The following is a 14134-nucleotide window of genomic DNA, read 5'->3' as shown; positions in this document are numbered from 1 at the left end:
TGCAGTGTGAAGCAACAGTCATGGTAGGATTAAAAAACGCATCACTGATCTGCAACCTTCTCAAAGAGCGGTAGCTTGAAAAAGCTCCTTGGTATACATGCAATGCAACTGCACAAAGCTGGCTAGCTTAGTGCACTATCTCTAAAGTCACCACTAAGGGAAAAAAAATGGACTCAAGGTTTCAGAGTTATGTGGCTTGACTAGATATTGTCAAAAGGGCATACTTGTCAATACAAATACAATGGCATTCGTTTCCTTTACTACTAATTAGCCCTCTTTTCTCACATTTCTCATTTTGAAGTTCACAACAGAAAACATTTTAACTAACTCGTCCCACTGCACAGCTAATTAAATGATCATGCCTAACTTCAGCTTACCCTCTATGGTTCCAATATAGAGTCATATCTATGATCTTCAAGGCAACTATGAATTTTTGAAGTCATAAACTTGTTTAGTTACCTAACATCTAGCACAGTGTCTATAATATAAAGGAGACACCATAACTGCTTGATGAAAATTGTTGAATCTACATGTATGGATGTGAGAGTTGCATCCATAAAGAAGACTGAGCACCAACGAATTGATGCTTTCAAACTGTGGTGTTGGAGAAGACTGCTGAGAGTCCCTTGGACTGCAAGGAGATCCAACCAGTCAATCCTAAAAGAAATCAACCCTGAACAATCATTGGAAGGATTGATGCTGAACCTGAAACTCCAGTACTTTGGTCAACTGTTGCAAAGAGTCTACTCATTGGAAAAGATCCTGATGCTGGGAAGGATAGAAGGCAGGAGAAGAAGGAGGTGACAGAGGACGAGTTGTCTGGATGGTATCACTGACTCAATGGATATGAGTTTGTGCAATCTCTGGGAGATGGTGAAGGACAGGGAAGCATGGTATGGTGCAGCCCATGGTGTTGCAAAGAGTTGGACATGACTGAATGGCTGAACAACAAAAAATTGGATCTACAAGAGAAACCCGGTTACAGCTGGAAAAGTGAGTGATGATACAACACGCTGATCAAGAAAGACCAAGAAAAGGTCTACTTGAGCAACAGAAGTCTGGTGAACTAGAAGGTAGAATTTCAAAGGAAGAGCTTATGACTGGATAAACTGAGGAGGAGTTCTTCTAGTTGGGTCACTGAAGGGCACTGTCAACAAAGTGTAACATTAAATATATAACACCTTGATGTATAGTAGAAGTACTTATAATTTATATTAATCATTATGCCACTATTTTCTGGACCAGCTCAGATTATTCTTAGTTTTTTATTGTCCATATTTTGCACATTATGTCTGTAAGTGTGCAGTACCATTCTATTAGCAAAGTTTGTTTCTTTTTGTTAAAGCACTTATTATTACCTGCTGACTTCTAAAAAATATTGCATCTTCAAATCATTCCAACACATTGTAAGTACTATGCCTTTATCATAACATTAACTTAAATATGCATTTATCCTCGAGATCTCTTTTGATATGTACATTTGCCTACACTGACAGCTCCATTTCTACTCAGGTTTGATGAGTAAGGGAGTGCCAGAGAGAGGAAATTTCTAATGTCTTTTAACACAAATACTCTCTTACAAAATAGAAACAGACTTACAGACTTAGAAAACAAACTTATGATCACCAAAGGAGAAAGGTAAGGGCTAAAGATAAACTGGGATTTAGGGACTGACATATATACACTACTATATTTAAAATTGATAACATACAGAGAACTCTGCTCAATATTTTGTAATTACCTAAATAGGAAAGAGTCTGAAAAAGAATAGACACATGTGTATATATATATATATATATATATATATGTATAACTGAATCATTTTGCTATACATCTAAAACCAACACATTTAAATCAACTATAGTTGAATATAGAGATTCCTAGGTGGCACAGTGGTAAAAAAAAAATCTACCCGCCAATGCAAGAGATGCAGGAGACACAAGTTCTATCTCTGGGTTGGGAAGATCCCCTGGGGAAGGAAATGGCAACCCACTTCAGTATTCTTGCCAGAAAAATCCCATGGATAGATGAACCTGGCAGGTTATAGTCCATGGGTTTACAAGAGTCAGACACGACTGAGTACACACACACATAGTCCAATACAAAATAAAAATTAAAAAGTGAAATACTCTCTTATGCAAATCATGAATGAATTCAAAGCTGAAGAGCAACAGAGGCCATCATTTATCCTCACTGTCTTTCTCCAATAAACACCAGTTGTGCATGTGCTCAGTTGTGTCTAACTCTCCGTGACCCCGTGGAATGAGCCTACCAGCTTCCTCCGTCCATGGTATTTTCCGGGCAAAAATACTGGGTTGCCATTCCCTTCTCCAGGGGATCTTCCCAGTCCAGGGACTGAAATACTGTCTTCTGCATTAGCAGGCAGATTCTTTATCACTGAACCCGAAGGGAAGCCCTATAAGTCCCAGTAAATACACACAAATGTAAACAGCAATGCTGTTAATTATTTGTAGCTTTTAAGATGCAAAACAGTTAGGACACCAGTCCATGAACCAAGTTTTTCTGGGCTTCAAATTCCAGGGATAGGCAATCTGAATTAAAATGGAATTCTTCCTAAAAAGATTGTATAAAAATGTAACATATATATGGCCAAGCAAGTAAGAAAGAAAATGAAATCTTTAAATGCTAGGGAAGAAAGAGCAATAAGCATGGGGATTCTTTTATGTCTTGTGAATGTCTGTATTTAGAGCAGACATATTTAAATGTTTAATTATGCATCAGTGTGTGTGTGCATTAGTTGCTCTGTCACGTACAGCTCTTTGGGAGAACATGGACTGTAGTCCATCAGGCTCCTCTGTGGAATTCTCCAGACAATAATACTGGATTGGGTAGCCATGCCCTTCTCCAGGGAATCTTCCTGACCTGGGGACCGAACCCAGGTCTCTTGCATTTCAGGCATATTCTTCACTATCTGAGCCACCAGAGAAGCCTGGGCAGCAACATACTCAGGCTCAGATGTCAGTGTCCATACAGTGATTTGAAAGGAAACGTTTAATTGCATGGTTAGAAGAGACAATAAAATTGTGCTTTAAAGCATTATATACCCCTAGTGAAAGTAACTTTCCAGAAAAGCAACAAGGAAGCTGCTCTGGACATCTTCCACTTCCCCCAGAGATCCGTCTTGATCCTTCTTCCCCCTGTCTGCTCCAGAACCCAGACCTGTGGGAACCATATCAGCTGGGTTATTTGCCTCCCGGATTGTGGATTTTCACTGATGGAAGGTACAAGCAAGGAAATGAAGGAATGGAAGGGAGATGTGGATAGCTATTTCCCTAGCTTCTTATTTTCAGTTGCTTCCTCACCTAAGGTCAGGAGGTCATCCACAACAGTTTTATCAGTCTGAAGTTTCTATTGAATGGGTCTGCCTTTTCACTTCTTCAAACATAGCATCAGTTACTAAGCCTTTGCATTACCGTCCCTGAGGTATTATATACTTCGGACTTCTTAACAGCTTGTCTATAACTCTAACAGTACTTTATTAACTCCTCTTAAATATTCCAATATAAATGGACCATATATTATCTGCTAGGATCCTGGATGACAGGAAAACTAAAAGAAACGTACCTTTCTCCTTGTATTTACAAGAGGAAGAATACTTTTTTCAAGATTATATACAAAAAGCTTCCAGTTCAAGTTTAGTTTACTTATATGTTAGAGGAATAATAGAATTTAAATAGTAACATGAAAATTGCTCCAAGCCAAGTATAACAATGGCTAATTTGACAAAACAAAAAGTTGAAAATTGCTGTGAAAGACATGTCCATAACACAAAGACATAATTTTCCCAGAAGTGTCAGGATTTTGATCCTCACTGAATATGAGCTCACAATTTAAAACTGAAGAAATAATATGAAGAAAACATAAACAACGTCACTCATTATTAGAGAAATGCAAATCAAGACCACAATGAGGTACCACTACACACCAGTCAGAATGGCTGCGATCCAAAAGTCTGCAAACAATAAATGCTGGACAGGGTGTGGAGAAAAGGGAACCCTCTTACACTGTTGGTTGGAATGCAAACTGATACAGCGACTATGGAGAACAGTGTGGAGATTCCTTAAAAAATTGCAAATAGAACTGCCTTATGACCCAGCAATCCCACTGCTGGGCATACACACCGAGGAAACCAGAATTGAAAGAGACACATGTACCCCAATGTTCATCGCAGCACTGTTTATAATAGCCAGGACATGGAAACAACCTAGATGTCCATCAACAGATGAATGGATAAGAAAGCTGTAGTACATATACACAATGGAGTATTACTCAGCCATTAAAAAGAATACATTTGAATCAGTTTTAATGACGTGGATGAAACTGGAGCCGATTATACAGAGTGAAGTAAGCCAGAAAGAAAAACACTAATACAGTATACTAACACATATATATGGAATTTAGAAAGATGGCAATGATGACCCTGTATGCACGACAGCAAAAGAGACACAGATGTGTATAGCGGACTTTTGGACTCAGAGGGAGAGGGAGAGGGTGGGATGATTTGGGAGAATGGCATTGAAACATGTATACTATCATGTAAGAAACGAATCGCCAGTCTGTGTTCGATGCAGGATGCAGGATGCATGGGACTGGTGCACGGGGATGATCCGGAGGGATGATGTGGTGTGGGAGGTGGGAGGGGGGTTCATGTTTGGGAGCTCATGTATACCCGTGGCAGATTCATGTTAATGTATGCCAAAACCAATACAGTATTGTAAAGTAAAATAAAGTAAAAATAAAAATTAAAAACAAAATTAAGCAAAATAAGATAAAATAAGTAGAAAAATGCAATTTACTATAAACATAAAAATAAGAATATTTAAACATTTTTTCCAAATTTTTAAGGACAATATTAAGATATCATCTAAAATGTATTTTTCAGTAAAAAAAGAAATAATCCATCATGAATGAGTCAAGAAACATATCAAAACATAATTAGTATGTCAAAAACAAACACAATACAATAACCTGAAATAATTAATTGAACTAATGTACCACATTGTCTTTCTTTGGGATTGGAATGAAAACTGACCTTTTCCAGTCCTGTGGCCACTGCTGAGTTTTCCAAATTTGTTGGCATATTGAGTGCAGCCTTTCACAGCATCATCTTTCAGGATTTGAAATAGCTCAGTTGGAATTCCATCACCTCCACTAGCTTTGTTTGTAGTGATGCTTTCTAAGGCCCACTTGACTTCACATTCCAGGATGTCTGGCTCTAGGTGAGTGATCATACCATCAATTTATATTGGTTGTGAACATCTTTTTTGTACAGTTCTTCTGTGTATTCTTGCCACCTCTTCTTAATATCTTCTGCTTCTGCTAGGTCCATACAATTTCTGTCCTTTATCGAGCCCATCTTTGCATGAAATGTTCCTTTGGTGTCTCTAATTTTCTTGAAGAAATCTCTAGTCTTTCCCATTCAGTTGTTTTCCTCTGTTTCTTTGCATTGATCACTCAGGAAGGCTTTCTTATCTCTCCTTGCTATTCTTTGGAACTCTGCATTCAGATGCTTATATCTTTCCTTTTCTCCTTTGCTTTTTGCCTCTCTTTTTTTCACAGCTATTTGTAAGGCCTCCTCAGACAGCTATTTTGGGTTTTTGCACTTCTTTTCCATGGGGATGGTCTTGATCCCTGTCTCCTGTACCATGTCACAAACCACCGTCCATAGTTCATCAGGCACTCTATCAGATCTAGTCCCTTAAATCTATTTCTCACTTCCACTGTATAATCATAAGGGATTGGATTTAAGTCATAACTGAATGGTCTAATGGTTTTCCTTAAACTACCACACAACTGTACTCATCTCACACACTAGTAAAGTAATGCTCAAAATTCTCAAAGCCAGGCTTCAGCAATACATGAACTGTGAACTTCCATATGTTCAAGCTGGTTTTAGAAAAGGCAGAGGAACCAGAGATCTAATTGCCAACATCTGCTGGATCATGGGAAAAGCAAGAGAGTTTCAGAAAAACATCTATTTCTACTTTATTGACTATGCCAAAGTCTTTGACTGTGTAGATTATAATAAACTGTGGACAATTCTGAAAGAGATGGGAATACCAAAGCACCTGACCTGCCTCTTGAGAAACCTATATGCAGGTCAGGAAGCAACTGGACATGGAACAACACATTGGCTCCAAATAGGAAAAGGAGTACGTCAAGGCTGTATATTGTCACCCTGCTTATTTAACATATATTCAGAGTACATCATGAGAAACGCTGGGCTGGAAGAAGCACAAGCTGGAGTCAAGACTGCCAAGAGAAATATCAATAACGTCAGATATGGGAGAAAGTGAGAAGGAACTAAAAAGCCTCTTGATGAAAGTGAAAGAGGAGAGTGAAAAAGTTGGCTTAAAGCTCAACATTCAGAAAACGAAGATCATGGCATCTGGTCCCATCGCTTCATGGGAAATAGATGGGGAAACAATGGAAACAGTGACAGACTTTATATTTTGGGCTCCAAAATCACTGCAGATGGTGACTGCAGCCACGAAATTAAAAGACGCTTACTCCTTGAAAGAAAAGCTGTGGCCAACCTAGATAGCATATTCAAAAGCAGAGACATTACTTTGCCAACAAAAGTCCTTCTATTCAAGGCTATGGTTTTTCCAGTGGTCATATATGGATGTAAGAGTTGGACTGTGAAGAAAGCTGAGCACCGAAGAATTGATGCCTTTGAACTGTGGTATTGGAGAAGACTCTTGAGAGTCCCTTGGACTGCAAGGAGATCCAACCAGTCCATTCTGAAGGAGATCAGCCCTGAAATTTCTTTGTAGGGAATGATGCTGAAGCTGAAACTCTAGTACTTTGGCCACCTCATGTGAAGAGTTGACTCACTGGAAAAGACTCTGATGCTGGGAGGGATTGGGGGTAGGAGGAGAAGGGGACAACAGAGGGTAAGATGGCTGGATGGCATCACTGACTTGATGGACGTGAGTCTGAGTGAACTCCGGGAGTTGGTGATGGACAAGGAGGCCTGGCCTGCTGCGATTCATTGGGTCACAAAGAATCAGACCCAACTGAGCGACTGAACTGAACTGAATATATCACAATGAGCAAACACAAAGAAAATACTATAAAACTAGTATTTAACAACTCATCCAATTAGAAAGAGGATTAAATTTAATGTAAATATGTGGAAATTAGCCCCCAATGCCATTCTAAGATATTAGTAACCTTAGGTATGAAGATAACACCATCCTTATGGCAGAAAGCAAAGAATTAAAAAGCCTCTTAATAAAAGTAAAAGAGGAGAGTGAAAAAAGTTGGCTTAAAACTCAACAGTCAGAAAGCTAAGATCATGGCATCTGGTCCAATCACTTCATGGCAAATAGATGGGGAAACAATGGAAACAGTAACAGACTTTATATTTTGGGCTCCAAAATCACTGCAGATGGTTACTGCAGCCATGAAATTAAAAGACGCTTGCTCCTTGGAAGAAAAGCTGTGGCCAACCTAGATAGCATATTAAAAAACAGAGACATTACTTTGCCAACAAAGGTCCATCTAGTCAAAGCTATGGTTTTTCTAGTAGTCATGTATGGATGTGAGAGTTGGACTATAAAGAAAGCTGAGCACCGAAGAATTGATGCTTTTGAACTGCAGTGTTGGAGAAGACTCTTGAGAGTCCCTTGGACTGTAAGGAGATCCAACCAGTCCATCCTAAAGGAAATCAGTTCTGAATATTCATTGGAAGGACTGATGCTGAAGCTGAAACTCCAGTACTTTGGCCACCTGATGCCAAGGATTGACTCATTTGAAAAGATCCTGGTGCTGGAAAAGATTGAAGGCAGGAAGAAATGAGGACAACAGAGAATGAAATGGTTGAATGGCATCACTGACTCAATGGACATGAGTTTGAGTAAACATTAGGAGTTGGCAATGGACAGGGAGACCCGATATCCTGTAGTCCATGGGGGTCACAAAGTGTAGGACACGACTGAGTGACTGAATTGAACTGAATTGAGAGTGTGTGAAAAACGGGCCAGGGCCTCTGGGAGGCAGAGCATCTGGGGGAAAGTGGTACAAACTTACTGAGAAAACTATATCTACAAGTTTGGCAAGAAAGGAAAAAAAGAGAGCAAGAGGTGAAAATTAATGAATCTACTGCAAAAACAAAGGTAAAAATTGAACTGAACTGAACTGAAAGCAAGGGAACCATCGGAAATAAGCTAAAAGATATGGAAGGCAACATGTGATTTTCAACTTTAATCTAAAATAAATCTTATAATAAAAAGGTAATATTTCATATTATTCCATATTAAAAGCAATATTTAACAAAATAATATCAGGATTCTTCATGATTAATTCAAGACCTAAATATGAAACTGCATACATTGTTTAAAAATAAAAAGTCCAAAAAAAAAAAAAAAAAAAAGAGTGAAAGGAAAAAGAAAAAGAAAATTAAAAAAAACAAGAGGGATGTTATATCTCCCCATAAAGGACAGCAAGTATGTTACTATTTCAACAGCTCTAATGTTCTCCATAGATAATGGGGAAAATATCTGAAATGCTGAGGGAAATATATCCAATAAACTATCAGTCATGAATGAGAATGATTCTTTGGAAAACAAAGCCTGATAGCTTGTTGCTTAAGCCTATACTGAGTTACTAAAAGATTTGTAAGTACTGGAAAAAATTACATCCAAAATTATGATATGTGTTCATTCACTAAGTCATGTCTGACTCTTTGCAGCCCCATGTACTGTAGCCCAACAGGCTCATCTGTCCATGGGATTCTCCAGGCAAGAATACTGGAGTGGGTTGCCATTTCCTTCTCCAGGGGATCTTCCCTGACCCAAAGGTCAAACCAGCTGTCTTGTGTCTCCTGCATCTGTAGGCGGATTCTTTACCAACAGCACCACCTGGAAAGCCCAAATCATGATAAATGCAAGAAATATTCTGAGAAACTGTTAAATGAGTTACTTTGAGTGAACATTTCTTTTTTTATTTTCTTTCTCTGATGGCACATTTTTTCACCTACTCTGAAATATCCAGTTTATAAGCATTCAATGCAGTGATTTTATGCAATGGCATTTGCTTCATAGCTCAGTCAGTAAAGAATCTGCCTGCGATGCAGGAGACTTAGGTTCGATTCCTAGGTAGAGAAGATCCCCTGGAGAAAGAAATGGCAACCCACTCCAGCATTCTTGCCTGGAAAATCGCATGGACAGAGGACCCTGGAAGGCTACAGTTCATGGGGTTGCAAGAGTCAGACACGACTTAGCGACTGAAGAGAGAAAGAGAGATAGTGAAAAAATGAATAGGTTTTGTTTGAATTGTGAGAATAGTTCTCCATTGAGGAAAAAAGTAAAATCATGAATACCATGCTCTATGATATCTATGCCATGTGCTAGTGCAGGAATGTTAATAACCATTTTGCAATATTTACTACATGAAAGTGAAAGTCTCTCAGTCATGTCCAATTCTTTGCCACCCCAGGGAGAATTCCATGGAATTCTCCAGGCCAGAATACTGGAGTGGGTAGCCTTTCCCTTCTCCAGGGGATCTTCCCAACCCAGGGATCGAACCCAGGTCTTCCACACTATAGGCAGATTTTTTACCAGCTGAGCCACAAGGGAAACTCAAAAATACCGGAATGGGTAGCCTATCCCTTCTCCAGTGGATCTTCCCAACCCAGGAATCAAACCCGGGTCTCCTGCATTGCAGGTGAATTCTCCACCAACTGAGTTATCAGGGAAGTCCCTATTTACTACATACATGTGTGCTAAGTCCCTACAGTCATGTCTGACTCTTTGCAACCCTATGGACTGTAGCCTGCCAAGCTTCTCTGTCCTGGGATTCTCCCTGCAAGAATACCAGAGTGGGTTTTGATGCCCTTCTCCAGGGAATATTTGCACCTTAATGCAAAAAAGAAAAAAAAAATGTGTGAAGGGAGGATTAATCCACATGCTCTTCATATATTAATACATATATAAATAATCTTGTTAAAATTCAGACTTGATTACTTCTAGGCGGAGCTTAAAAGCCTATATATACCTTCAAGGTCTAGGCAATATGATTATTTGTTTCCCCAGGCTTGCCCAAAATGGCATGCATTTTCATACCTTCTGGAGCGAATAACATTTATTTATAAGCTTTACAAATGACACAAAAGTATTAGTGTAAATTAATTATTCATTAAATAGTTATTTTATATTTCTGTGTTGGATTACTACTTCCTTTTCAAAGCTTATATTTATTACTTTTGACACTTCCTAAAAGGTTAGTGTGCCAAACATCTCCCCTGATATTTCAAGTAAGCGAAACAACATTAGTCCAAACTTTAAAATTCCAGGAAAGTTTTTAGTCACTATTTGAACTAGAATTAAATTTTCTTGTATGTTTTCTTTCATGTAAGTAAAACAATTACTTGACATTAAATGATCACTCTAAACAATTTTATACAAATGTGGAGATACTTCACTAACCATACTCTTTCCTGCTTTTTTCTCTCTTTGCCTTGCAGTTAACTAACTATTGCAGTTTTCCATTCTCTAATTAAGTAATTAAACACATGTTTTGGTACCATAATGTGTTGATTGCTTTTATATTTACAGGTAAAACAATAAGAATGAGGTTAATTGTTTTCTTTCTGCAGTGGAAGAAAACAGAGCCAGATGGAAATGAGCTATTTGTTCCAAATCTGAGGCAATTCATGGTAAAAGATTAGTGATGAATGTCAAAACTATCAGAGCTATCTTACTTATTATTTAATATTTGGGTGATTACTAGTATCATGGGGTGGAAATAGTGAAGTCTTTAAAGAGAAGTGTTCTAGATAGTCTGATTTGAAATAGCTTTGAAATGGCTAATAAACTTGTGCCTCTATAATTTTAACTTACAGTTCTTTATGGGGATAGGATAAAAGACAAACTGTTTAAGAGAAAGTCTAGACTTGGGTTTAATCCTGATCTCAGCTGGCCTGGGCCTGTAGCAGCTTGAAGTAGAATTTTGGTTCCTGGACGGTGAGTGAAATCAGGCCATGACAGTGAGAATTCTGAATCATAACAACTAGACTAGTGACAAGGCCTGGGCCTACACGACTTTGTAGAAAATGAGTTACACAAAGTTGTAAAATAAGTAAAATGTTAATTAGGAAGAAAAAGAACACATGTGGATAGATACATGGGCAAACTCAGAGAGAGAGTTGTGCCTTCAAGGCAGTCTGAATCACTTTTGTGGAACATTTCTCCCCTGTGTGCACATGCATCTTTAAGCCAAGATGAATTCTAGCAAAGAGAACTATGGGTAGGTTGACATCACCTTTCCTAGGCTCAGCCTCTCCTCTTATCCTCCTATTATTGTCCATCTTGGAAGCCTTTGTCCACAGAGGACAAACTCTAGCTGCTCAGGTTGGGACCCATCTATCTCCTGCCTCAATTCTAAGGGAAATAAGATGGAAATATGCCTATCAATTGCAGAGTTGTTGTCTCTTTTTATTCTCTTACCCTTTGACTACCACAGTCTTTCCTATGTTTACTGACAATTGAAATTATTCTGAGGGTAAGGGTTACATACTTTTTCTTCCAAATTGTAGGGAACATTTGGAGTAATAATACTACAGGGAAAAGAAGGTTAAGTAAGTGGTTTATTCTCCTTAAGGGATAAATGAGTGATTTCTAAGATTATTCTTGATGGATGGAAAATGTGCTAGGTATATTTAAACAGGAAAATTGTAATATAAGTTCTAATGGTTGTGTTTTTGTTTTTCTCTTTTGTAATGCAAGTGCATGATTAAACTTTGATTCCCTAGGTATCCATTTCAAAGATGCATCTACTTTAATGATGGTTATCTCTATTAAGACATTGCCACACATCTAGATAAAGAACAAGGCTACCCACCCCACCTCCCAGACACTGAGGCTTCTTGTTTCAGATCTTGGTTGATTTCAACAGACCATTTGGGCTACTTTATTTTTTTCCTTTCCCCAAGCTCTAAATTTCTTATGTTTTAAATTCACCAATAAAGAGTAAGCCCATGAAACCCTAGGCCTCTGCCCTCAATTCCAGTAAAACATAATCCCAGGGGCTGCACTTTTTCCTTCTCTACCAGCAACCTTGCTGTGGCCTGATAACTATAGAATGTCACACACCCAACAAGGACTGAGTCATTAACCACTGTAGCTGCTGACCTTTAACTCACCCTGAAAGGATTTCAGAGCGGAGATCAGGAATGAGGCACTCTCTGCTCTAGAGAAACTGACAGAGCAGACCTTCAGATAGATGTTTTTAGGAGAACTTTTTATGAACCTGGATTCTTACATCTTCCCATAATTAGAAAAGCACTAAAACCATTAATTAAGATATCTGTTTCTTGTGACTAGCAGCAATCTTCAACCAAGATGCGTGCTTAGTTTCATGTACCACCTTCACCAAAATCACTTAGACACTGACCTCTTCTTCCCTTGTCTCTTCGTAACTGTATCTCAGAGCTCTCTGAGAGACTGTCTCCAAGGCTAGAGTCCTCAGTATGACACTGAATAAACTGAATTCACAGCTTTTACACTGTGCAATTTTTCTAAGTCTATGGGCCCCAGGTGGGCTGTGAAATTTGCAGGTCTTGTAAGTAATAAACCTATATATGTTTTTTAGTGTTTCCTGGTGGTTATTTTCAAAAGGCATCTTGCAATCATAAGAACCACAACATTGATTATTGATAGGCTGAGCCTAGCACAGAATAAGGAGTGAAAACTAACTTAGGCAACAAGGTCAAACTCATAGTTTGACAAGAAATAGTAAATACCTTGAACTCCTAATAACTGCTGTTAATTTGTAAAGCAAATCCAAATTACTAATGTCACTTTTTGGATTATTTTTATTTTCCAAGTCCGAGATTTTGTCACTCCTAGTCATTAAATTTCCTCAGCTGAAATCACTGAAAACACCTTCTTGCAATGTTTGGCTTGTTTACTCCTAGACAGAATCCAAATTCTTAAAGCCAACGATTGTTCACTTCAGTTGCATTTGTCATGTCTGGAATAAGGCCTTAATACCTAAGGCATTCTAGACAGTTACTAAGTGCATAGTTGGAATGAAGATAAATCTTTTCCACTATCTATTTAAGATACATATTAATGACTATTGTCACAAAAATTACTTTAAAAAGACAAAATTTAGGACCAAAACAAATACAGGTTAAAAGTTCAGCACAGCCAAAGTCTATATCTAGTGTTCTTGGGAAGATTAATTCCTCTGAGTCTCTCCTTTATCATCTGTGAAATGATGATAACTTCTCTCAGAAATCAATTGAATACTATACAAATATAATATATATACTATATAATATATAATATATATAATATATAATATAATATATAATATATATACTATACAAATATACAAATAAAAATATACAAATATAAATAAAGCCATACATTAATTATAGTGGTTAAAATGTAGGTTACATTCAGGAACTCCAGACAGTAGGGGAAAACCTGAGCTCCATTCTAATCTGCACGAGATGATTGGGGTTCTCTAAAGAGAAAGTGAAGAAATGTGGGAAGTGGCAGGCAAGACTCAGAAGAATCAGAATTGAAGAAATAAAGAATTACAGAGGGTTGGTCTGTGTAAATGCAGTTAGGTCAGCTGTATCTGCAAGTTGGCAGTTATGGAAGTTAAGATTCCTCTCCCCACAGAGACTAGGAGACAGGGGATCTTTCTCTTCTGATGATTACTTTTCAAAAGGATGACTTTTAGGTCCTTGTGAAAGATACTCTTGAATTGTAAGAGATATATATTCACAATTGTAAGCCCTTTTTAGTAACTGTTCTAAAGAGGAGAGGTCAGGCACCTATCATCCAGATTTGGCTAGAACAAAGAGTAAATTCTCCAGGCAATGATGACCTTTCTCAAGCAGACATTTAGATGGGGATTTGGGGGCAATGGTCATCCTAGGGACATGGCCTTAGTTTATAGAAGGCAGGCTAGAGTTTGGTTATTCCTCTGGTGCACAGGTTTGCATATATTCCTTACGTGCTAGGATTTCCACAGAGTCAAAAGGAATGTAAAATTATTAACATACTATCTGATATAGTGTAGGCTGTTAAGTCAATCTTTCCAAACCTTAAACATCAAAAAGCATACTTAGTCTTAAAATAATCAAGATATTTTG

This window comes from Budorcas taxicolor, chromosome 2, assembly GCF_023091745.1.
Source record: "Budorcas taxicolor isolate Tak-1 chromosome 2, Takin1.1, whole genome shotgun sequence".
Lineage (NCBI taxonomy): Eukaryota > Metazoa > Chordata > Mammalia > Artiodactyla > Bovidae > Budorcas > Budorcas taxicolor.
This window is presented reverse-complemented; position numbering follows the sequence as displayed.